At 45.4% G+C, this 25,170-nt stretch overlaps 1 protein-coding gene across 4 annotated transcripts in view; it reads left to right on the plus strand.

Moving 5' to 3' along the window:
• Positions 1–2,738: 2,738 nt before the first annotated feature.
• EVI5 (ecotropic viral integration site 5) overlaps positions 2,739–25,170 on the plus strand; it is a 125,481-nt gene continuing 103,049 nt past the window's right edge. The window contains exon 1 of one of the 4 annotated variants that reach the window (XM_084637795.1): positions 2,739–2,966. The gene's annotated coding sequence lies outside the window, so the exon portion shown is untranslated. Of the gene's footprint in view, positions 2,967–20,000; positions 20,018–25,170 lie in introns of those variants that run through there. The other 3 variants (XM_084637796.1, XM_084637794.1, XM_084637792.1) reach the window with 3 other exon arrangements.

Raw genomic sequence — 25,170 nt, forward strand, 5'->3', positions numbered from 1 at the left:
CAGAGAAGTTGAATCCCTGCTTTAAAGGCAAAACTCAACTCATCCTTTACTATGGAATTATTCCTGCATATTTAATGATAATTGAATATATATTCAAACATACATTTTAAATTAAAAACAAACTTCCCAAGTCAATCACAATACACAAAACAAATAAAAACAAAATAATTTAGGTCTGAAGTTATCTTGGTATTTGTTGTGACAATTACTCAATTAATGAAAGGAAAAATAAAGAAAAAAGTGACTCTCAAAATCACAATAATTTTCTAATATCAAGTAGGCAGCACTATGCCTCTACATTTTGCTAATTCCAGAAATAGTTTAACCATGTCTGGGTTAGAACTTTAGAGGGTTCAAAATTCCACCCTATTTTCCTTTTCCCAGGAAGAAACCAATCATAGCAAAGTACTTATTTCTTTTCTTCTTATAGTATGCCTGTCTAAATAAATACTTGTTCTCTAATAAGAATTCTCACCAGGGTCTTACATTTTAATATAAATATCTATAGTTAAAAATATCCCCACCAACATTACGCAAACAAGCAAGCAAGAAAGAAAGAAAGAACTTAACTTCCTCCCTTCCCCTCAGGTGGAGTCTTTTTGCATCCACAGTGTCTCAATATTACCCACATCCCCCTTATGAATAGAACAGCAAGGAGTTGCATGGGTAGATCTAGGTGGAGTCAGTTGCCACACCCCCTCAAGTCAGCTATAAATTCAGGCCAAATCTTTTTCTTCAGTTTCTCTCTATCTAAAATGTTTGCTGCTAAGATGACTACTATTCCTAGAGGCCATGGTTTCAAGCAGGTAAAAACAAATGTTTCATTTTGTAATAAAAAACTGATCCCTGAAGGCAATGCCTTATAATTAGAAAGGGTTTATATTTGAGTTTTTCAACACCTTCAGTTTGTGTTGGAATTTAAAAGTGTTTTTCTTCAATTTTATGTTGTGTGGAACAAAGAAGTACACAAATCCTTGATGGAAATGCCTTGGCCATATCTGGAGGGAAACCTGTTTGAGTAATGTAATTATTGCTTAAACTGTAAGCTTTTTGGATCAGGAACTATCTCTTTAGTGTGTATTTCTAGAGGGCTTAGCACTATGGGGCCCTGGTCCATGTCTGGGGATCCTTAGTGCAATAAATTACTCTTTTATCCTTGACTCCTGTCTTTGCTGTAATCACAGCTGTAATAATCTTTATGGAGTAGAAAGTCATAGCAGCAACCTAGGGTATGATCTTACAATATTTTTTTTTGAAGCAATTCCTTTGCCTTTTTAAGGGTCTGTCTTGTATTAATGTATACACTCCTTTTGTAGTTAAAACTAAACTGCATATTTCCTTTAGTTGCTGTTCTTCAACCTATTCCGTCTGACTCTGTAGCATACTTATACAGACTAACTAGGATCATCCTTAATGCTTACGGTGCTTCATGTGGTGCTTTGTATGAGAAGTTGTTAGAAATAAAATGAAAGCTTTCTATATTTGTATGGTGCCTAGCACAATTTAAGGTTTCAGAGTAACAGCCGTGTTAGTCTGTATTCGCAAAAAGAAAAGGAGTACTTGTGGCACCTCAGAGACTAACCAATTTATTTGAGCATAAGCTTTCGTGAGCTACAGCTCACTTCATTGGATGCATAACAGTATGCATCCGATGAAGTGAGCTGTAGCTCACAAAAGCGTATGCTCAAATAAATTGGTTAGTCTCTGAGGTGCCACAAGTACTCCTTTTCTTTTCACAATTTAAGGGACTCCTTCATTAGCAGAATTGGGGCAGAGACTGTCTCTTGGTTTTGTACACTGTCTAAAACCAAGGGCCTCTGGAGCCTATTTGTATTTAGCATAACCAACTCAATGTTGAATGAGGCCTTTGGGTACTACCATAAAATAAAGGCATTGTTATATATAGCATCAAATATACATGGCACTAGGCTAAGTGTGACAAACCGGCTATACTGCCTTTTATATAAGGGGAAATGTGGCAGCTATGTTCTGCAAGGGCTGTGGTTTCTAGCATGATTCCAGTGGAAGTTTTAGAAATGGTGAAGGCATCAACTACTGTTTGAGGCCCACCTTGCGGGGGGGGGGGGGAACAGCCTTTTTGGGGAGTACAGGGATGGCCATAACCACTGCAATGCTGTTTGTGCATGGGTGGTTGGTGGATTCAAACAAGGGCTGCTCCTAGTCTGTGTCTAAACCAAATGATAGCTGGTTTCAATAAGCTTAGAATAGCCACTACTTAACAAAACCAGAGAACTGGCATTGGAATCAGGGAAAATCACAGGAATATGCAACATGAACCACATTTTTGTGCCATTCTCCTCCCTTTCAGCCACTGAGTTGGAGCCAGTGCCTCTCTTCCAACCTCTGCCACCCAACAGGCTGGCCATGGGTGGGAGATGGGGCTGGGGGCAGTGGCTGCTGCCCTGAGAGGACTCCTCAAAGGGAGCCGTGCAGTGATCTCAAGTCTCAGCTCCCCTTGTTCCTCCTGGTTGTGTGGGTCCAACTCCCCCCCCATGTAAGGCTCCATCCTCCTGACCTTCGGGGACGCCTGGCCCTTTTCCCTTTCAGCCCCTCCCCCCGGCAGGCGACCCTCTCCTGCAGGGGGTGCTGACCCCAGGCCCTGGCAGGGGGTGCTGACCCCAGGCCCTGGCGGGTGGCTCGGCTCCCGCCCCCTGCTCTGAGTTGGGGAGGCCGGAGCGCTCTGCGGCGCGGGGGGGCGGAGGGAGAGAAGTGTCCCCGCCGCCGCCGGTGGCTCCCTGGCGGCGGCCTGGGCGGAGAGTGTGCGCCTGCGCGCCGGGCTCTTGGAGGGACGTGGCCCGGTTGCCTGGGGCCGGAGGGGCGCGGCGAGCTCAGGGGCAAGGCAGCGGGACAGGCCGGGTGAGGCGCTCCGAGGCGGCGGCGGCTGCGGGCCGGGCTGCACGGGAAGCCGATGTTCGCACTCCGGCCCCGCGGCCAACGCTTCCAAGGTGAGGGGCGGGCGAGACCCTGGCCCCGCGCAGCGGGTACAGCCGGCCGGGGCGGGTACGTACCCAGCCGCCGGGCCTAGGCGCGCTCCGCAGGCTACGGGGATCCCCGAGAGGAGAGCCCGGGGGGCGCCGGGCCGGGGAGGAGTGACAGGGACCTGCCCTCCCCGGTTCCGCGCTCCCTTCCGGCTTCCAGCCGCGAGCCGCCCCCCTCGCTTCTCCCTTCCTGCCCCCCGGGGGCCGGGCCGGATTGTCCCCTGGCCTCGGCCAGCGCTGGAGCTGGGGTTCCCGGCGGCTCAGTCTGCGGAGCCAGGAGCTCCGCCTCCCTGCGAGCGCCGAAGGAGCAGCCTCTGCTCGCCCTGCCGTCTCCGGAACGTGGGCGGCGGTGGCTACTGCGGCGAGTTGGGGTTTGCCCCGTGTGGGGCTGGGAGCGGCTGTCTCGGTTTCAGGCTGTGAACCCGCTGCGGGGCAGCCCCCGAGTGACCCGATGGAGCTTCCCTGGGCTGGGGGGAGGAGGTGGCGGTGAGGCTTTCTCTCTACTGGGGTTGATTTGGATTCTCCTACAAAATCTATCGGGTACTTGAGTCCTTTTTCCTGACGGCGAGAAATATCAGCCCTGCTCCGACCCTGTGTGAACGCTCTGTCCCAGCCCCACTGAAGAGAGCCCAAGGGGAAGGATGCTCTAGGATAGCACCAGGACTTCATCACAGTGACGCCTCCTTCAGTCATGCAAGGAGGAGGTTCCACTGCGGCATAATCACAACATATTCTGCTGTTACACGTTCATCTTGTTTTGGGGTGTGAAGTAACTGCTGGTATGGTTTCAATTTGTTTGGATTTAGTGCTCTTTACGGGTGGTGGATTGTGGTGATTTAAGTAGATGGAAGCGGCTAGCTTCTAGCCTCACAATAAAATAGCACCCACATGAAAATGTCAACCTTCTTTAGAGGTGACCTAAAAAGAGCTTTCACCTTTTGTCCAAAAGTGATCTTGATGGTCTTATCTAGAGAGTGTAACTTATCTTGATAAAATGGAGTTGACATATTAAACCAAAAAGGTTTGGGAGTTTCACTCTTCCACACCTTTTCTTTGGTTCTTGAAATATTTCATTCATTATAAATTCTTGTCTTCAAACATGGTCTGTACTGTTTTCGTTATGTAATATGGATTAAAAACTGAAAATTTAGAAGTCTCTTAATGTGGTTGGTCAGTGTAGAGTCCTTAGCGACTTTTTTTTCTGTATTTCAACTTGTACTTCTGTCATCATATTTGTTGAGTTGCATATAATTCCTGCTTTTCTTTCTTATGAAACAGAGGGAGCTGCTTCTGACCAGATGTCCTGATTTTATAGGGAGTCCCGATATTTGGGGCTTTGTCTTATATAGATGCCAATTACCTCCCACCCTCTGTCCCGATTTTTCACCCTTGCTATCTGGTCACCCTAGCTGCTTCCTAGTTAAACTTGAAACTGATTTGCCATTATCTCAATTTCCAATCCCACAACTTACCAACATTTATATACTTAAAGAAATCCTAGGATAGTTATTCCCCAAAAGAAGCTTGATTAAACACTTGAAGTCTTGTTGTTCTGAAAATGTAGATGATCACTCTTCAAAAATTCAGGTGTTATGACTCTTATCTCCAAAATGGTTCAAGGTATGTGAGTGGAAGGCTAATGTAGAAGGTAAAATCCATAGTAGGAATAAATACCGCCTGTGATGCTCTCAGTTAGATGCGGGAAGGGGTTCATAGACCTCATTAAAACAGCATTATTAAACTGAGCCAGTGGAACGTTGATAGGGTGTGAGAAGGAAAGATACAGGCCAAACATTTTCCACTTGAGTTTATCCAAGGAATCATGAAGCAAGAATGAACGAGGAAATGTAAGGACTATATACTGCCACTTTGGAAGTTGACTATTTTTCTTTGTGACATATCTGTTGACGGGAGGTGGGGGAGGAGAAGATTTGGGGTAGAATAAAGAGAGCCTGGGATTTCATTCACTAATCTATTGGGGTGTGCTAGAGAAATGCTCTGCCAAGGAATGTGCCCCTTAAAGTGCCATATTTTATTTACCCTTTCTGCTCTCTGCAGTTACAGCCTTTGTTGTGCTTTTACAGATTGGTTTTTCATGTATACAGATCAAGACTATGGGTTGTTAAGGGAAATGTAGGGGGGGGAGGAATCTGGAAGGAGGTATGATGGAGCCAGTGGAGTTGGAGGGGCATGAACAGGGGACTAGGTGGCATGAGACTGTGCTGCCTGGTGTTGGAAATCTTAATGTGTTTGAGCAGGAAGCAGACAGTGGTGGGAAAAATTGAAAGGTTGAAATGGGGGAAGTGTAGAGAGGAGACAGGGGAAAGATGCCTGTGGTCCAGAGGAATAGAGAAGAGACAAAAATAGTGACTTATGTTTACCACTTAACACAAAGTATCAGTTGCTTACAGTCATCATCCAATTAATAATGGTTGTAAATAGACTGGTAGCAAAATGAAGCTGGGAGGAAACCCCCCTACAATGGGATTTTTCCCTGAAACGCTTCCCTCTCCAGGAAGTGAGATTCTGTCCTGCTGGTGCAGAGATATAAAGTCAGGATTTAAAGAAATTCAAAACAATCTTATTTAAATTTTTTAAATAAATTTTTATTACATGTTGCTTGTTCTCTACTTTCTTCCCATTTTATAGTCTTCAGTTGTAAAATGGGTGTTCTGTACTTGTTTCTTCAGTTTACTAATTGTTAATAGTCCTCCAGATTTTATGTAAAGATTTTTTTCTTAGAAGTTTCACACTTAAAATGCTCATTTATTTTTTTAAATGCTCTTGCATATGTACTCTAAGAATAACAAGTCGTAAATTAATAAATTATAACCCCTCCTTACTGAAATAGCCTATAATAAATATCTCTCTTGATTCCACTCTAATTCACCTACTTCTTGAAGGCCTGGTAAAACAGTATCTCTTATGTACAACATAGCCAAAATTAATAGCCCAATCTTAACTTTTCCTGAAGTAAATAGCAATGAAAAATATAATTGTTAGGCTACTGTTCACAAACTGAGAACATGTAGCCCTCTGGCTTATAGATGGCACACTGAGTTAATGCATTTCTTGCCTATTTATAGGTTTATTTGTTTGTAAATGTTGATTTAGTTGACGGTGAAAAGCTAGTATGGTTTCCTCATAGGCTCTTGTGGATGTTGGCTACAGGACAAAATAATGCTAAACTTGCTGTCTTTTTGGAAGAATGTTAAATGGGATAGAAGGGGTAACGGAAGTTGGGACTAAAGTGTATTGGCACAATGTATAGGGAAGCTTGAGTGAATCATAGAACTGGAAGGGACCTCAAGATGTCATCTAGTCCAGCCCCTGCGCTCAAGGCAGGACCATGTACTATCTAGACCAGGGGTCCTCGAACTTTTTGAATTGCGCACCCCCAGGGCCAGCTCTGGGGAATCGCCAAAAAAAAAAAGAGGTGCTGCCAAGAAGACGGCGCGGGGAGTGCCGAGCTGCTGCCGGCGTGCTGCCAAGAAGACGGCGCGGGGAGTGCCGAGCTGCTGCCGGCGTGCCGCCAAGAAGACGGCGCGGGGAGTGCCGAGCTGCTGCCGGCGTGCCGGCAGCACCTCTTCGGCAGCACTACTTCTGCCATGCACCCCCACATATGGTCTTGCGCACCCCACTTTGGAGACCACTGAGCTACACCATCCCTGACAGGTGTTTGTCTAACCTGCTCTTAAAAATCCCCAATGATGGAGATTCTCTAGAACCACCTCTCTTGGCAATTTATTCCAGTGCTTAACCATTCTGACAGTTAGGAAGTTTTTCCTAATGTCCACTCTAACCCGCCCTAATTGCAATTTAAGCCCATTGCTTCTTGTCCTATCCTCAGAGGTTAAGAACAATTTTTCTTCCTCCTCCTTGTAACAGACTTTTATGTACTTGAAAACTGTTATGTTCCCTCTGTCTTCTCTTCTCCAGACTAAACAAACCCAATTTTTTCAATCTTCCCTCATAGGTCATGTTTTCTAGACCTTTAATCATTTTTGTTGCTGCTCTCTGGACTTTCTCCAATTTGTCCACATCTTTCCTGAAATGTAGCGTCCAGAACGGGACATAATACTCCAGTTGAGGCCTAATCAGCGTGGAGTAGAGCGGAAGAATTACTTCTCGTGTCTTGCATACAATATTCCTGCTAATACATCCTAGAATGTTTGCTATTTTATGCAACCGTGTTACACTGTTGACTCTTATTTAGCTTGTGATCCACTATGACCCCCAGATCCCTTTCCACAGTACTCATTCCTAGGCAGTCATTTCCCATTTTGTATGTGTGCAACTGATTGTTCCCCCCTAAGTGGAGTACTTTCATTTGTCCTTATTTAATTTCATCCTGTTTGCTTCAGACCATTTCTCCAGTTTGTCCAGATCATTTTGAATTTTAATCCTATCCTCCAAAGAACTTGCAAGCCCTCCCGGCTTGGTATCATCTGCAAACTTAATAGTGTACTCTCTCTGCCATTATCTAAATCATTGATGAAGACATTGAACAGAACCAGACCCCAGAACTGATCCCTGTGGGACCCCACTTGTTATGTCCTTCCAGCAGGACTGTGAACCACTGATAACTACTCTGGAAACGACTTTCCAACCAGTTATGCACCCACCTTATAGTAGCTCCATCTAGGTTATATTTCCCTAGTTTGTTTATAAGGTCATGTGAGACAGTATCAAAAGCCTTCCAAAAATCATATACCACATCTTATGCTTCCCCCTTATTCATAAGGCTTGTTACCCTGTCAGAGAAAGCTATCAGGTTGGTTTGACATGATTTGTTCTTGACAAATCCATGCTGTCTGGTGACTGTATTTCATATGCATACGTATTTCGTTTTCAGAAGCTACAACTGGAAGGGAGAAGGGATATTTTAGGTGAAGTCCAATGTCTAGCAAGGTAATTCCTTGTATAACTGTTACCTAATATCTTTTAAAACGTTTTTCTTGATGTCTCAGTGGCTGCTCTCAGCATTGGTTCCAGTGTCAAATCGATATTGAGGAAGTTTTTTTCCTCCTGTCTAAACCTGCTCTCCTGTAAGTTGCGGCCTCACTGTAAAATATTCTGTCAATGTATGAATCATAGAATCATAGAATATCAGGGTTGGAAGGGACCTCAGGAGGTCATCTAGTCCAACCACCTGCTCAAAGCAGGACCAATCCCCAATTTTTGCCCCAGATCCCTAAATGGCCCCCCTCAAGGATTGAACTCACAACGCTAAGTTTAGCAGGCCAATGCTCAAACCACTGAGCTATCCTGTTTGAGCCATGATGTTACTTGGATGTCCAGCTTGTATAAACTGCCTAAATACTGAAGAGGTTTTGACGCTTCATCCAGGAAAACTTAACCAATATTATACTGGAACAGACAGTTTGCTCACACAGAGGTTCTTTATCTAGCAGTGGCCTTTACCTGATATTTCAGACGGGATCTTATGAAGTGCCTATCTTCTTGTGCCTAGCCTCCATATAAAAGGGGGGTGTTTCTTCCTGGTGCTTGCAGCTGATCATGTTATGCTCCTAATGAGGTTTGAATACCCTTGTATTGTTTTGGTTTGCATAGCTGCAAATGTTGACTATTCGTTCCTCTTTAAAATCTAACCACTTTGTGTGATCTCTTGTGATAGTCCTTTCCACTGGAGCACTGGGTATACTTTTGTGGTTAAGGCATCAGACTAGGAGTCAATTCCATTCTGCATACTGTTTCTGGCTCTGCCACAGACTGATTCCAGTGAAGTTATTTAATCTATGTAATAGTTCCCAATCTGTGCAAACTGGTTTTAATTTGGAAAACAATCAAGACATCACATAAGTTGTGAACATTTCTGCTTGCCCAGTGCACGTGAGCCATTTCTGATCACTTTTCTTATTAAAACCTGCATTTTTCTCATCTAATCTTTTTGTTGCCTGTATCTTATTTGCACAGTTAAAACTTTTTTCAGAAAAGTGAATGGAAGTATTTGGATGATGGTTAAATACAATGGACTCTACCACAAGATCTGCTAGTGATTCTAAAATGAAATTACCAGAGTTTAAATTCATATACATTTTTAAAACTCCTGAATATTTTAAATATGGCCTACTGGACAATGTCCGACGGCAGTGTGTGAATCAGGGTGATAATTTGATACTCATTTGGCAATGTCCTAATAGATGTTTGATCAGTTATTCTAAGTGTTATAAAATAGCATAGCATAAATACCAGCTGAAAGTAATTATATTTGCGGCATTTTTCTTCAGTGTATAGGGATAAGTCTTCTAAAAATGGATTGCTATTGTCTCAGGTTGTGGAAAGGCTCTTGAATTTTTTATTTGGTAAGATGGCATGGCAGAAGTAGCTTAATATGATCTTTGTTTTTGTAAAACATATTGCATTTAATGCATGTTCAAGTTGTGATGCTTGTTAAAGACATCTACCTTCCCTGGAGGATATATAGAGAATGATGGGGCTATGAGGGGACTTGAATAAGAGTACTCTGAGGAATGGAAATCCAGAATTAAGTGACTTCAATTTTGAATTTTGTGAATTTGACTTAAAAAAAATTAGTTCTAATGTTCTTCCTCATGTTACTTTAGTTTTAAGAATGTGGGAAGCCATGATCCTTTTTTAGCTCTGGAAAACAAATAAGATGTAGCAGATTTTTAAAAATTTTTTAAAGGTAGTCTCCTATAGATTATGCAAATTGAGTTTTGTATTCGAGAATTTATAGGCTGTGTGGCCTGGATATTGGGGCTTTGTTTAAGTAACTTTTTAAAAAGGCAGCTCTACACCAAAAATATCATAAATCAGCTTTACTGTCTCCCTGAGATCTTTCTTGCTATTCTCCACTAATGACTCTTTTTGTGGGTTCCTAGAATAGATGGAATAAATTCTTCTTCCAAAATGAGTACAAAAAATTCACTGGCCAAATGACTCTTATAAAAATGAATGACATTTCAGTGTTGGAATATGAGTAGGCCTCTGTAGCTTCATTTAAAAACAATCTTCATTGTTCACTTAATCAAATGGCCAAAACATTAATTTCCTTCATTAGGTGCTCTGCTCCTATTTGAAGTGTTTGGGAACTTGGTCATGGACTTCAGTGGGACCAGGGTAAGATTTTCATACAGCAACACAGGTGTTGTATTAACCTCAAAGCAGGCATTTTCTCCTAATAGTTGTACTGAAAATGCTTGTGGAGGTAGGTCATGAATATTGTAAATGTATTAGTAGGTACATTTTAAATTATAGTGCATTACAAAACGACCTAAGGTCTGAATGTATGTCAGCCTGCACTGTGGTCAGGCTACTGACGCATAACCTATATTTTAAATCGGCGCTGCTCTTGGTGAATAAACTGTTGGCTTTCCTCTAGATAGGTAGTAGAATTCACTCTACTTTTGAAGCAAAACATACACACTTTAGCAGTAGGGTAGTAAGAGTTTTGATTTCAGCCTATGGATTGTGATATGCAGTTTAAGTCTTGGGGTATATCTACACTACGAAATTAGGTCAATCTTCTAGAAGTAGAGTTTTAAAAATCGATTTTATACAGTCAATTGCATATGTCCCCGCTAAGTGCTTTAAGTCGGTGGAGTGCATCCATAGTCCCGTGGCTAGCATAGACTTTCGGCACGTTGTACTGTGGATAGCTATCCACAGTTCCCACAGTCTCCGTTGCCCATTGGAATTCTGGGTTGAGCTCCCAATGCCTGAAGGGGCAAAGACATTGTCGCGGGTGGTTTTGGGTACATGTTGTCAGTCACCCCTCCCTCCATGAAAGCAATGGCAGACAATCGTTTTGCACCTTTTTTCCGTGCAGACACCATACTGCTGTCAGCAGACGGTGCAGCAGGACTGCTAACCATTGTAGTCATCCACCGCTTCCCCTGCAACTTTGCTCTGCCACTTTTGTCTCAATAGCAAATTTCTCCATGTTGTCCGTCATGTGCTCCCAGGTACTTGTGTTCTTCCTTGGGAAATGTGCGTGGTGCTAACCATCGTCCTACACCGCTTCCGCTGCAACTCTGCTCTCCTGGTGCCATGAATCCACCTCGCAGTCCTCTCGTTGTTCTGTATAAATATCTGTGGCATCCGTCGTCATCCACTGCTTCTGCTGCAACTCTGCTCTCCTGCAGATGCCATAGCATACAAGCATGGAGCCCGCTCAGATCACCGCTGCTGTTGTGAGTATTGCAAACACCTCACACATTATCCTGCAGTATGTGCAGAACCTGCAAAAGCAGGCAAGGAGGTGACGACAGCACGATCATGATAGTGATGAGGACATGGACACAGACTTCTCTCAAAGAACGGGCCCTGGCAATTTGGACATCATGGTGGTAATGGGGCAGGTTCATGCCGTGGAATGCTGATTCTGGGCCCTGGAAACAAGTACAGACTGGTGGGACCGCATAGTGTTGCAGGTCTGGGATGATTCCCCGTGGCTGTGAAACTTTCACATGCGTAAGGGCATTTTCATGGGACTTTGTGACTTGCTTTCCCCTGCCCTGAAGCGCAAGAATACCAAGATGAGAGCAGCCCTTGCAGTTGAGAAGCAAGTGGCAATAGTGCTCTGGAAGCTTGCAATGCCAGACAGCTACCGGTCAGTCGGGAATCAATTTGGAGTGGGGAAATCTACTGTGGGGACTTCTGTTATGTCTGCTGCAGCTCCTTGGCTTTCACACAGCACTGCTGCTGGTCCCTGTTGTAGCCCTTCTCCTGCATTGGCAATCTGCTTGTAGCTGCCATGTCCGTGGCAGGATTGAAACTGTGCCTGTACAGCCTTTTCTCTCCCCAGACCCAGGAGATTCAATCCCTCCTGGGCGTTCCAGACAGGAGCATGTCTGCAGCACGTCACTGGCTTGGTCAACTAGACAGTTACACTAAAAAATGGAGAGCTGCTGTGATCCAAGTAGCCAACGCAATCACTGAGCTGCTGCTATCAAGGGTAGTGACTCTGGGAAATGTGCAGGTCATAGTGAGTGGCTTTGCTGCAATGGGGTTCCCTAACTCTGGTGGGGTGATAGATGGAACTCATATCCTTATCTTGGGACCGGACCACCTTGGCAGCCAGTACATAAACCACAAAGCGTACTTTTCAATGGTGCTGTAAGCACTGGTGGATCACAAGGGATGTTTCACCGACATCAATGTGGGATGGCCAGGAAAGGTGCATGACGCTCACATCTTCAGGAACTCATGTCTGTTTGAACAGCTGCAGGAAGGAACTTACTTCCCAGACCAGAAAACTACCGTTGGGGATGTTGAAATGCCAATAGTTATCCTTGGGGACCCAGTCTACCCCTTAATGCCATGGCTCATGAAGCCATACACAGGCACCCTGGACAGTAGCAAGGAGCTGTTCAACTATAGGCTAAACAAGTGCAGAATGGTGGTAGAATGTGCCTTTGGATGTTTAAAAGTTTGCTGGCGCAGTTTACTGACTAGGTTAGACCTCAGTGAAACCAATATTTCCATTGTTGTTGCTGCTTGCTGTGTGCTCCAGAATATCTGTGAGAGTAAGGGGGAGACATTTATGGTGGGGTGGGAGGTTGAGACAAATAGCCTGGTGGCTGATTATGCACAGCCAGACACCAGGCGATTAGGAGAGAACAGCTGGGCGCCCTGCACAGCAGAGAAGCTTTGAAAACCGGTTTCAAGACTGGACAGGCTATGGTATGACAGTTCTGTTTGTTTCTCCTTGATGGAAACCCGCCCACTTGGTTGACTCTACTTCCCTGTAAGTCAACCGACCTCCCCTCTTCGATCACTGCTTTCAGAGGCAATAAAGTCATTGTTTCAAAATCATGCATTCTTTATTAATTCATTACATTAATAGGGGGAAAACTCGCAAGGTAGCCTGGGAGGGGTAGGGGAGGAGGGAAGCACTGGGTGGGGTGGTGGATGAGGGGAGGAGGGAAGGACAAGGCCACACTGCACTTCAAAACTTATTGAATGCCAGCCTTCTGTTGCTTGGGCAGCCCTCTGGGGTGGGGTGATTGGGTGCCTGGAGGGCCCCCCCACGTTCTTGGGCATCTGGGCCAAATCATGAAACTGGTTTTCAAAGCTTCTCTGATGCGCAGCATGCCCTACTGTGCTCTCCTAATCGCCCTGGTGTCTGGCTGCGCGTAACCAGTGGCAGGCGATTTGCCTCAACCTCCCACCCTGCCATAAACGCCCCCCCCCCTTACTCTCACAGGTATTGTGGAGCGCACAGCAAGCAGCAATAACAATGGGAATATTGGTTTCGCTGAGGTCTAAGCGAGTCAGTAAACTGCGCCAGCGTGCTTTTAGAAGTCCAAATGCACATTCTACCACCATTCTGCACTTGCAGCGGAAGCGGTGGATGATGATGGTTAGCAGACCTATTGCTCCGTCTGCTGCCAGCAGCACCCAGGACACAACAGTAGCAGTGTCAGTGAGCTGAGCTGAGCGGGCTGCATGCTTGCCGTGGTATGGCATCTGCGCGGGGAAAAAAAGGTGCAAAACGATTGTCTGCCGTTGCTTTCACAGAGGGAGGGGCGACTGTCGACATGTACCAAAAACCACCCGTGACAATGTTTTTGTCCCATCAGGCATTGGGACCTTAACCCAGAATTCCAGTGGGCGGCGGAGACTGCGGGAACTGTGGGATAGCTACACACAGTGTACCATAAGTTGATGCTAGCCATGGTAGTGAGGATGCACTCTGCCAACTAATGTGCTTAGTGTGGACATACGCAATCGACTGTATAAAATAGATTTCTAAAAATTGACTTCTATACTATTGACCTGACCTACTTTCGTAGTGTAGACATACCCTTGGAGTACTGTTTTTAAACCAGTTGTGCATGCGCCTTATAGTAACTTCATCTACACCACATTTCCCTCATTTGCTTATGAGAATGTCATGTGGTAAATCAGTTTGAATCTTTTCTCAAGCTTAAATTAGGACCTCACTATTCCCATATGTGCCCTACTACCTGCATCTCGGTACTTATGCCTTTGGAGATCTTGCAGGGCTTGGCAGGAGCTGCTCACGCTTTTTGAAAGAGTTTTGCTCGTGAAAGTAGGGATTCATAGCACTCTGTAGGAGAGCTTCTGAACACCTTGTTTTTACCCACCTTAACAACATACATTCCTCCAATTTCGGTAAGACCTCAAATCGCCATCTCCTGCTGCTTCATGGTATTCAGCAAATCTTCCCTCTCAATATTACACATAAAATGAGGCTCAAATCCAACAATAAAGTCACATCATGACAGGTTATATAAGTGAGCTTATGTGCTTTAGCAGCTTAACCTGACAGGCACATTCCTGAGACAAGGGTGGTGACGTAGTATCTTTCATTAGACAATCTTCTGTTGGTGAAAGATGAGCTTTTGAGCTTACACAGAGATCTTCTTCAGGTCACAAATTCCCAGCATTTGACTCAAGTTAGTATACAGGCTTTGTGACTCTTTTTAGAGACACTTTCCCTTGGAGTCTTGCTAACAAGCTTCTCCAGAGCAAGCTGCAGGAATTTCAGAACCAAGGTGCCTATCTCCTACTGAGTAATACAGTCCAGCAAAGCTCAGACTTCTTTCCTGTTGATAGGTAGCTTAGCCAATACTTCCCTTCCAGCGTTGGAGCTTTAGTTCTGGTCTTTTACTTCAAGAACCCCAACACTTCCTCTAAGCCACACTTCAGTTCTCTAGGGCTTGGTTGATCTCTAAGATCTCCTGAGGATGTTCTCCAAAAAATTTAAAAAATCTTTGCCAAAAAATTATAAATTCTGCAAGTTTTTATTGGTCAATAAATAAATGCAGAAGCTCCAGCATGACAGTGGGGAGCACAGGCCACTGGCTGCACAGAGGTGGAAGATCACCCTGCAGCATCTCTACCCACCACCCCGGGTCACAGACTTGGTGGTGAGGCTGCACCCGACCCTGACACAGCACAAGGCCTGGGCCTGCCCCAGAAAAATCTGGAGCTCTGCCCCTCTGTGCCAGGTGCACTAGGTGTGGGGCAGGCAGGATCCAAGTGTGGAGGGGCTCAGTATGGAGGGATCCAGGTGTGGGGTGAGAGGATTCTGTGTGGGACAATCTGGGTGCAGGCAGCTCAGTGGGGGCTCTACGTGTAGAGAGATCTGGATGCACAGAGGCTTGTGGGGGGTGGGGGGGAGTTCCCTGCAGAGTCCCATTGTCCGTGCAACTGGGCTTCCAGGTGAAGGTGATTGGGGCTCAGTGGAGGTGTCTGGGTGTGGGGTCTCAGCAGGGGGATCTGGGTGCTGGGGAGTGGGGCTTGGTGGGCTGGAGGTCTGGGTTTAACTAGTTGGGGGTCAGTGGTGTGGGGGTCTGGATGTGGGGGCTCAGAGTGATGCAGTGGGGTGGGCCTCGTCAGTGTGGGGGTTTGAGTGCAGGGAGCTCAGTGGGGGGTGGTCTGGGTGCACGGGTGGGGATCTGGAAGAAGAGGGTCTGGGTGCAGGGCAGATCTAGATATAGGGGTTGAGGTTCAGTGGATTGGGGTTCAGGTATGGAGGACTGAGAGGTTCTGGGTGTATGGGGTGAGGCTTGGCAGGGGGCATCTGGGTATGGGAGTTGGGTGGATGGGGAAGCAACTCTCTATACAGTGACCTCTTCCACCTGCAGTTGAGGAGTGATGGGGTCAGGAAGCAGGGGAGGATGGTGAGCTTCCTGCAGCTGTGGGAGATTTCTGGGACTGGGTCTGACACAGCCTCAGCCATTCCTTGCAGGAGAAGAGGAAGTCCGCTCCTTTCCCTTCAGCCCAGCCAAAATTAGCGGCTGATCCTGGGTCAGGGTAGGAGCCACTGGCTATGGTGTCCCCAGCCCTGCAGTGATTTACCTCTCCACTGGCTGCTCCGGGTATCTGAAACAATGTACCTGAACAGCTAGGAAGTGGTTCTCTTGCAGCTTCCTTATCAAAGTAATTTTTCTTCTGGGAAGCAAAGAAATCTGCAGGGGACATGAATTCTGCACAAGCGCAGTGGTGCAGAATTCTCCCAGGAGTAGATAGAGGATAAGCTCAAACCTTAGGTGCTCAGATAAATAGCAGAAGTTCCAATACAAGAACCTACATAGATGGATTACTTGGAGAGTGGGCAATTCTTGTTTCCTGCATTCATTCTGCATTGGACTCCAGTTTTGGCTCCTTTGCCATCCAGGGATATAACGTCAGACTGGGAGGTCCAAAGAAGGGCAGGTGAGAAGGAAGAGAAAAGATGAGAATAATATATTGGCTATAGTTTTTGAAATATGACTGAAGGAAAATGTAGAATTAATCTGCAGCATACACCCATACCATACATGGGCCACAGGCCTATTAATGACAGGTTTCAGAGTAGCAGCCGTGTTAGTTTGTATTTGCAAAGAGAAAAGGAGTACTTGTGGCACCTTAGAGACTAACAAATTTATTTGAGCATAAGCTTTCGTGAGCTACAGCTCACTGCATCGGATGCATTCAGTGGAAAATACAGTGGGGAGATTTATATACATAGAGAACATGAAACAATGGGTGTTACCATACACACTGTAACCAGAGTGGTCACTTAAGGTGAGCTATTACCAGCAGGAGAGCCGGGGGGAGGAGCGGGGGGGGGGAAAGCTTTTTGTAGTGCTAATCAAGGTGGGCTATTTCCAGCAGTTGACAAGAACCTCTGAGGAACAGTGCGGGGTGGGGAGGTGGGGGATAAACATGGGGAAATAGTTTTACTTTGTGTAATGACTCATCCGTTCCCAGTCTCTATTCAAGCCTAAGTTAATTGTATCCAGTTTGCAAATTAATTCCAATTCAGCAGTCTCTCGTTGGAGTCTGTTTTTGAAGTTTTTTTGTTGAAGAATTGCCACTTTTAGGTCTGTAATTGAGTGACCAGAGGGATTGAAGTGTTCTCCAACTGGTTTTTGAATGATATAATTCTTGACGTCTGATTTGTGTCCATTTATTCTTTTACGTAGAGACTGTCCAGTTTGACCAATGTACATGGCAGAGGGGCATTGCTGGCACATGATGGCATATATCACATTGGTAGATGTGCAGGTGAATGAGCCTATTAATGAGTTTCCCTGGAGGGGCAGCAGTAGGGTATATATGAAGGAACCACTTTCCTCTTCAGACCATTTTTCCTACAAAAAAGATAGGACGAGTGAGGCAGTTCCACTCATCCTCTCTAGGATTTACAAAAATGCCAGGCATATATGCCTTTTCTTGGAGTCCTGCTTTCACAAAAGAACGTTTGTTGATTTTTCTCTTTTTAATCTCATTTCTTGTTGCTGATCATGTTACATTTTACAGAATGAAAACTCACCACACTGTGTGAGCTAGCCATTATCTGGCAGGCACTTAGCACGCTTATTTACGCTCTGCCTGTTCCTTCTGCATGATTTCTAAGTCCTGAGTTAGTAAGCACAGCTTTGGCAGTGTGATGTGGGTTGTGACAGATACCCATTTCCATACTGGGCTAAGATCACTTGAAACCATTTTTACCATGTCTCCAGGGCTGGCCAGTTTTTCTTCCTTAGGGGAAAGCAATATTTTAAGTTCAGATCCATGCTATCATTATTCTTGTTCTCATGTTTTGCTACAGATATGAAAAACTATATATAAGGTCTTGATTTTGTTATTAAATGGTTTTCTTACAGATTACATTCTTTAATGAGTTTTCATTGAGGTGAAATGGCAAAACAGTAAGCAGTAAAAACCTTCCTTGAATATGTTTCCATTTATAGAAATAAGCTATAACATAAGATAAATACATAAAAGCACAGAAGAAAAGGGAAAATGGAAACATGATAAAAGTGCAGAAGACTCTTACAATTCCATTAGCTATTTTGGTTTTGTAAGCATAAATATGGACCTAAAATTAGTGCTAACAAAGCCCTACAAGAGGGTCCAGCTTTAAAGTTCAGAGAATGAATTCAACTATTTGTGTGTGGTGTTGATTCAAGTTATAAAGCATTAAGAGAATGCAGTTTAACTCTGCCTCGCTAGGTGGAGCCTCTAGGGTCTAAATAGGTAAAGCTGTCATTGATGTAGACAAGTACAATAATATCCTTGTGAAAATGAATCTGAAATTAAAATCAAATTTTAATTCTATGCTGCCAATTCTAATATGCTTTGAGCATCAATGTTTTCTAATTTGTATATTTTGCTAGTAATGTTGTTTGCAAGTCTTGTTACTAGACATCGTAAAGTAATAAATCAATTTCTGAAATGATACCATTTATTTATACATGAGAGCCTTAAGATACTAGGTATTTAATTGCTGCAGAATGCATGTGAAGATGGTAAAAAAGGTAATCTGGAAAAATCATGGGGCTACATTATGCTGTTTTCATAAACTGGTTTGCCTAGTTTTGTGTGTTCTGTAAGAGTTTTGTTGCACTTCACCTTTCATATCAGGATCTCTGTGTCTTACAAAAGCTGGGTAAACATTATCCTCATTTTAAATTGAGGCACATTGAAATTAAGTGACTTGTCCAAAGCTGCAGTAAGAGTTGAGCATTGAATGTGGGTCTTCAGTTTTTCAGTTCTTCAGTTCAATTCTCTAGCCGCTAGACTGTACTCTTGGGTTCAGCAATTTCTGCAGCTAGTGAACTTTGCAATGAAATATGATCATTCAGTAGATCACTGTTTACATGTAAGATTCCCTTTAATATTAGCCCAACTGGCAACAAAATGAAGTTCATAAGTCCTAGCATGTTGACTTGATTTCATGTTTTTGGGCTAGACAGAATTCCTGTGGCTGGAATCTAAAAGCTTTTAATGTAGTGTTTGACTGACAAAGCAAGTAAAACTGACAGGAAGTAACTTTGGAATTTTTAGACATGCACTTTAACCTGCTGTGAAAGCACTGAATTTACTGGATCACTTAATAGTAACATTGTAGTTCAGAAGAAATTGTAATTCGCTTTTCTTGCAGTTTGAAGTCTAATTGAAAGGGGAAGATGGCAAGGCAGCTTTGCATTGTACTTTAGCAACTTTTTCCCCCTCAGTTTAACTGTAAGTAACTTGTATTTCTTTACATTTTGGTAGAATTAAAGTCTGAATGAACACTGAATTTTACATGTTTGTGTCCAAAAGCAATTCAGAATTAGTGACTATTACTATCAAGCACAAATTTAAACAATTTGTTAGTCTCTAAGGTGCCACAAGTACTCCTTTTCTTTTTGCGGATACTTCTAAACTAGAATTTAGCCCTTATAGATGTGGGGCCGACATCTTTGGAGAATGAAGTCACATCCACAGAGATACAATGCAGAAGCCTCCAAGTCAGAGTAGGCTTCTCCATAGTGTCCTGTCCGTGTGCTGTACTGTTTGCTTGGGTGATGCACCTCTGGGGGGAAGTAGGTTGGCTCAGACATTCTACCTTGCAATTTTGACCTTTCTTGAGGCTCAGGTGCTAATTTGTGTCAGTTATGACTGCAGCTTTTGTAACGTGGATGGTTCAGACTGGACTGAAAATGCTTGTTTGTTCCATGTAGGCTACTTAACTGTAGTCTGATAGTAACAACTGACTTGAGCTGGGCTGGATTTGAGGAACTTCAGTAGGGAATGGCTCCATATGGAATTTCCAATTCTCAAACTGGAGGTTCCTGAACTTCTTTATGTGGACCACATCTCATGGATCATCTACCCTTTTATTCATGATCGGTTCACACTGCTGTGAACATTAGAGGAATTACTTACATGGAATATTGTATTTGCAGCTGTTAATATGATTCCTCATCACCATATGACTGACTGACAAGTGCCGTGTGGACCACTAATGAGAACCATTGCCTGGAACAATATAGTCGCTTCAAACATATTTTTAAATTAAACTCCTTGGCTTTTAGAACTAAGTTAACGGAAATCCCAATAAACTTGAATGCTCTCAAATTTTTATAGGTTTAACAGGGAGCATTGGGTTGATCAGAGAATTATGGTGGTGTTCCTAACTAATTCAGTTTGCTTTTCCTTTCCTTTTCCAGATTAAGACAAAGTGGAGCTCTTCAATGATACCTAAGGATGTTTATTGAAATAACTTGTTAGCACAACTTTCTCATTAGGTAACACAGTTTAAAATAAAAAGAACAGCATAAGATGTTTTGGCTCTGTTAATCTTAGAAATTTGTAATGATCTAACATTGTCCTAACTAGGACAGCAATATTAAAGCTTGAATCATTTTTTTCTTTAGGGGTAACTTTGAGTGCCTAGAGCCGCACTGAAATGTGGCCAGCTTTGCTTTTGTGGGTGGACTCCATAGTGTAACTATACTGCTTTTTTTTTAAACTAAATTTTTTTCATGGCTGTAATAGACTTTTCTGATTTAAATAAATTGGTTTGAGGTATGTTTACAGATACCAAACTTGGCATAAATGTTTAAAATTACTCTAAATACGAAGATAATTATACTGGTGTTCTAGGGTTCTCAACAAATTTTTTGGTGGCCTCAGAGTGTGGCCACCAACTCTTTGGTGGCCATGCTGATCATTTTTGCTAAAACACTTAATTAACTTTAGGAAAAACAAGTAAATATATATTTACATGTCCAAATCATTGTAATTTATTTATGTAGGGTTTTTTCAGACTCAGTAATAAACTTGACAGGACCTAAACAGAATAGAAACACAAATAAGTGCTTTGCATGTTCTTGTCTTTTGTGGTGGTGGTGGTGGTCTGCTTTTTTGGTTGCTTTTTAAAAAAAACCTTACCCCAGCAAGCCCTGGGACAAACTAAGCCCTGGGGAGGTTGGCAGGGTGGTCACAGGGCCCAGGGACAATGGTGTGGGTGATGAGCTTGGGACAAGAGCCTGCTACTGTGTGGATGGAGCCCGAAGCCCTGTGGCTGAAGCTGCCTGCCCCGCCTCAGGAAATTAGAGAATTCACCAGCTGCCTGCACCTCCAGCATTTGTGCCCCCAGAGGGGGGCAGGGCCCAACCCCCACTGGTGGCCACTGGGGTAGAGGGGCCACTGCTTCTCTTTCCGCGCCCCCCGTCCCTGCTCCAATCACAGCCCAGGAGGCTGTGGCTGCAAGAAAAGCCCCTTGTGGCCACATTTGAGAAACACTGTAAGACTGGCTGTATGTGTGTTCTGCTATGTGAAAATTCAGATGCTTAACTTGTTTAGATTTATTGCATAACTGCAAATATGCTTTGCAGCTATATAAAGCCTCCAATTTGATATTCCAGAGTACATGCATGTCTGTAAAAATGGGGAAATTGAAACTCCGAGGTTAAATAACTTGCCCATGGTCACACTTCAAGTATAGAACCCACTCTGGTCTTCCTGTTCTTAACTACAAGTTGATCCTTCCCTTTGTTAATTTGCTTTTTGATAAAGAATTATAGGGTCAAACTTCTGACCAATAATTTTAGAAATCTTGAGTCTTACAGATGGGAGATAAATGTAGAAAAATAACATTAAATTTAAAGTTCTGACATGGAGCTCTACCAACTTGGAATGGTTGTAATTTAAATTTATAGGCAAAAGTTACCAGCTGAGACGAGCATTGGGCACACTTGCTTACTCTTGTAGCTCACGCACTGCAATGAGACTGCAACATCCCCATTTAATCTTTATTACCTTCATTGTCTCCTGAAATGACCTGGATTTGGAGCATCAGCAGGGAGGAAGAGTCTTGCATACAAAAACTCCTGGTGAACTTACTAGTCAATGTGACTGCAGTACTGGTCTGTCTCCCTGCTTGCCTCAGTATCCAAAGATGAGACTGAAGGACTTTCTTCTAATCCTCTTTTGATGGAGATTCATGCTTCTCTGGTAAAGGATATCTCCATGCTTCAAGCATAGGTGTTATTAGGCTTCCCTTACCAAGTCCTCTCTAACCAGTCTTTATACCTAAGAAAAGGGCAAGTAAAATCTTTCCCAGTCAAGTTCCATCAGCATCTGCATAATAGAAGTTTTCATTAAATTACATTTATATCCCTTATGGCTCAATTATAAGAGTGTAGTCAGTGCAGTGTTGCCTTCCAGAGCATGAAGACAAACTGCTAGTGCCTTTGCTGCCCAGCTTTCCCCAAGTTGCAACAAAGTGAGAATTTACCAGTCTTGTCGATTTTCACAGCTGCTGCTAGGACCTTATGGGCAGTAATCCATCGAGACTAACAACCAAGTCCGTTTCACTCCGTTTTTTCCCCAGGCTGCAGCAAAAGTGAGCCCAGGAATCAAAACACCTTGGGTATGGTGTTGTGTAGCAGAGCTGCCAGAAGGCGCTTGTGACAGGTGTCAGTCGGTCCTCCGAGCCCATAGGGGCGATGGAGAGCTATGGTCCCCGTGGCAGGCCTCAGCCACACCTTCCGGGCGTTGGGGAATTAGCGGGGAAGGTGCGCCGGCCGGAGTCGGTAGCGCGCGCCCCTCCGGCAGGGGAGCGCCGGCCGGAGTCGGTAGCGCGCGCCCCTCCGGCAGGGGAGCGCCGGCCGGAGTCGGTAGCGCGCGCCCCTCCGGCAGGGGAGCGCCGGCCGGAGTCGGTAGCGCGCGCCCCTCCGGCAGGGGAGCGCCGGCCGGAGTCGGTAGCGCGCGCCCCTCCGGCAGGGGAGCGCCGGCCGGAGTCGGTAGCGCGCGCCCCTCCGGCAGGGGAGCGCCGGCCGGAGTCGGTAGCGCGCGCCCCTCCGGCAGGGGAGCGCCGGCCGGAGTCGGTAGCGCGCGCCCCTCCGGCAGGGGAGCGCCGGCCGGAGTCGGTAGCGCGCGCCCCTCCGGCAGGGGAGCGCCGGCCGGAGTCGGTAGCGCGCGCCCCTCCGGCAGGGGAGCGCCGGCCGGAGTCGGTAGCGCGCGCCCCTCCGGCAGGGGAGCGCCGGCCGGAGTCGGTAGCGCGCGCCCCTCCGGCAGGGGAGCGCCGGCCGGAGTCGGTAGCGCGCGCCCCTCCGGCAGGGGAGCGCCGGCCGGAGTCGGTAGCGCGCGCCCCTCCGGCAGGGGAGCGCCGGCCGGAGTCGGTAGCGCGCGCCCCTCCGGCAGGGGAGCGCCGGCCGGAGTCGGTAGCGCGCGCCCCTCCGGCAGGGGAGCGCCGGCCGGAGTCGGTAGCGCGCGCCCCTCCGGCAGGGGAGCGCCGGCCGGAGTCGGTAGCGCGCGCCCCTCCGGCAGGGGAGCGCCGGCCGGAGTCGGTAGCGCGCGCCCCTCCGGCAGGGGAGCGCCGGCCCAGGGCCCTGACAGTGGCGAGAGGCAAAAGTCCCGCCACTGGGTCAGCAGGGCCGTCCGCACCTGCTGACCAAAAACCCACCCCATGGTGTAGTTCGGCCCCTGGGCTACTTCCTACCCAGTCTCTCAGGCGGGCCGCTCCGGTCCCTCCCTCTTGTCCGGGCATTCCGCTGCGGGCAGCTCCCGCTCCCCCTCGGTATCAGACTCATGCTGGCCTGGGCTGCAGTCAGGCCCCTCTGGGTATTTGGCAGCTGGCAGCCCTGGTTGCCACAGGCCGTCCTCCCGGTCAGGCTCCTCCTTGCCTAGGGCTTCGCCTGGGTCAGCAGCAGGATCGTGAGGGAGCAGCCTGTGTCTGTCTCCCTCCCTGGTGCTCTCTTCACTGGGCAGAGGGCCCCGCCCTTTGTACTTCCTGTCCCACCCTTTCCCTTCCAGGGATTGGCGGAAGCTTGGTCTGGCCCCACCCACTCAGGCTGAAAGGGTGGCTCTTTACTCTCTGGTTCGGAGGGGAGCCACCCTGGCTCCCTACAGCACTACACTGGGAGATGGGGGATTCCCTTGTAAGAATTTTTACCTCTCACCTTTCCCATAACTTGAGCAGAGGTTTCTTTTTCACCAGATGTTGCTCCTAACATTGGAGGACCCAATCTTCTGGATCACTCTTTACTTAATAGGTTTAGTCCTATGGATTCTGGATGTCTAGTACAGTATTGAAGTGGTTCAGGGAATGAAGGAAAGACTGATAGGAAAAGTGAGCAAACGGAAGTGTGGGGCAAATGAGATCTTTTGGGAGTTGTGGAACACCATGTAGATGAGAAATATAAGGAAGTAGGGAAGAGAAGGAAAAGAAGAAACACTGACAACTGTCTGGGCAGACACAATGATCCATTACAGTGAAGAGGGGGAAAGATGGTAGAACAAACACAAGGTACAGTATGTTACTTAACTTCGTTTTATTAAAGACCGAACATGCTAAACCATGTACAACAGTTAAATTGCAAAGGATGTGACTTTGAGCGCACGAATGCACAGAATTACAATACCTATGTAGACAAGAGGGCTTGTCTACATGGAGACACTCTGGAAAATTTATCTGAATTAACTAAAGACGTGAATTCAAGTGGATTAGTTAAACTGCATTAAATCCCTGTGTGGATGCTGTCATTCAGAATTAAAGTAGCCTTAATTTGGTTTTGCTTCCAAAGTGAATTAAGCTATCTTTGCTTTTGATCAGGCTTTTTTCAAATTGTAAGAAACCTCCCCGTTGCACAACTCATTGTCTACATTGGTTTGAAATGTGGTACTTGGCAAAAGAAACATGGTTTATGAAATTGTACAGTTTTCCAGTTCACCCTCCCCAGCCCCTGAGGAAGGGCTGCCTATCAGCTACTGCTAAACCTGAAAATCTGAAACCTGCCTTAAAACATGTGGCTGTTTGTCATCCAACAGATGAAATGGAAGTTGTCTGTTTAAATTACACTTGAATGGAAGATCTCAGAGAGGGGGATGGAACACTTTCCTTGTGGTTCTAATTGTTTGATGTATTTGCTAGAAGCTGGTATTATAGATAAGCTGTATTTCATAGGATTTTTTCATGTCAACCTGTCAGTGTGAGGAATTCTACATACCTCAGATAGGTAGTTTTCGGCAGTGTGACTTCAAGGAAAATTTCTTCTTCAGTCTACTATTCTCCTTGACTTGTGCCAGCCATCTTTCTTCTGCATTTTCAGCTGTGGCCAAAGTTTTCTTCTGGTGGACAACTTGGATAAGGGTTAGGCTTGCCAGTAGTCTAGATATTCTGTGGCTGAGGAAGTGGGCCACTGAGGAAAATAACCTAAGCCTTTTGCATTCCTTCAGTGGAAATTCTTGGATTAGGCCTTAAATAATTTTTTTTTTATCAGTCTCCTTTTGCTTTTTACTGAGAAGTATAGCTCAGGGTTTTCCCAAGTAGTCCTTCCCTAACCCACTTGTGGGAATAGACTTGTATTGTATTCTAGTATCTAGATTCATTTAAAAATGACTACTTCATTCCCCACTGTTAGAGATCTCAGAATCATTTATCTTTGGTTTTTAG

The sequence above is a fragment of the Lepidochelys olivacea genome, assembly GCF_965140295.1.
Source record: "Lepidochelys olivacea isolate rLepOli2 genome assembly, chromosome: 8".
Lineage (NCBI taxonomy): Eukaryota > Metazoa > Chordata > Testudines > Cheloniidae > Lepidochelys > Lepidochelys olivacea.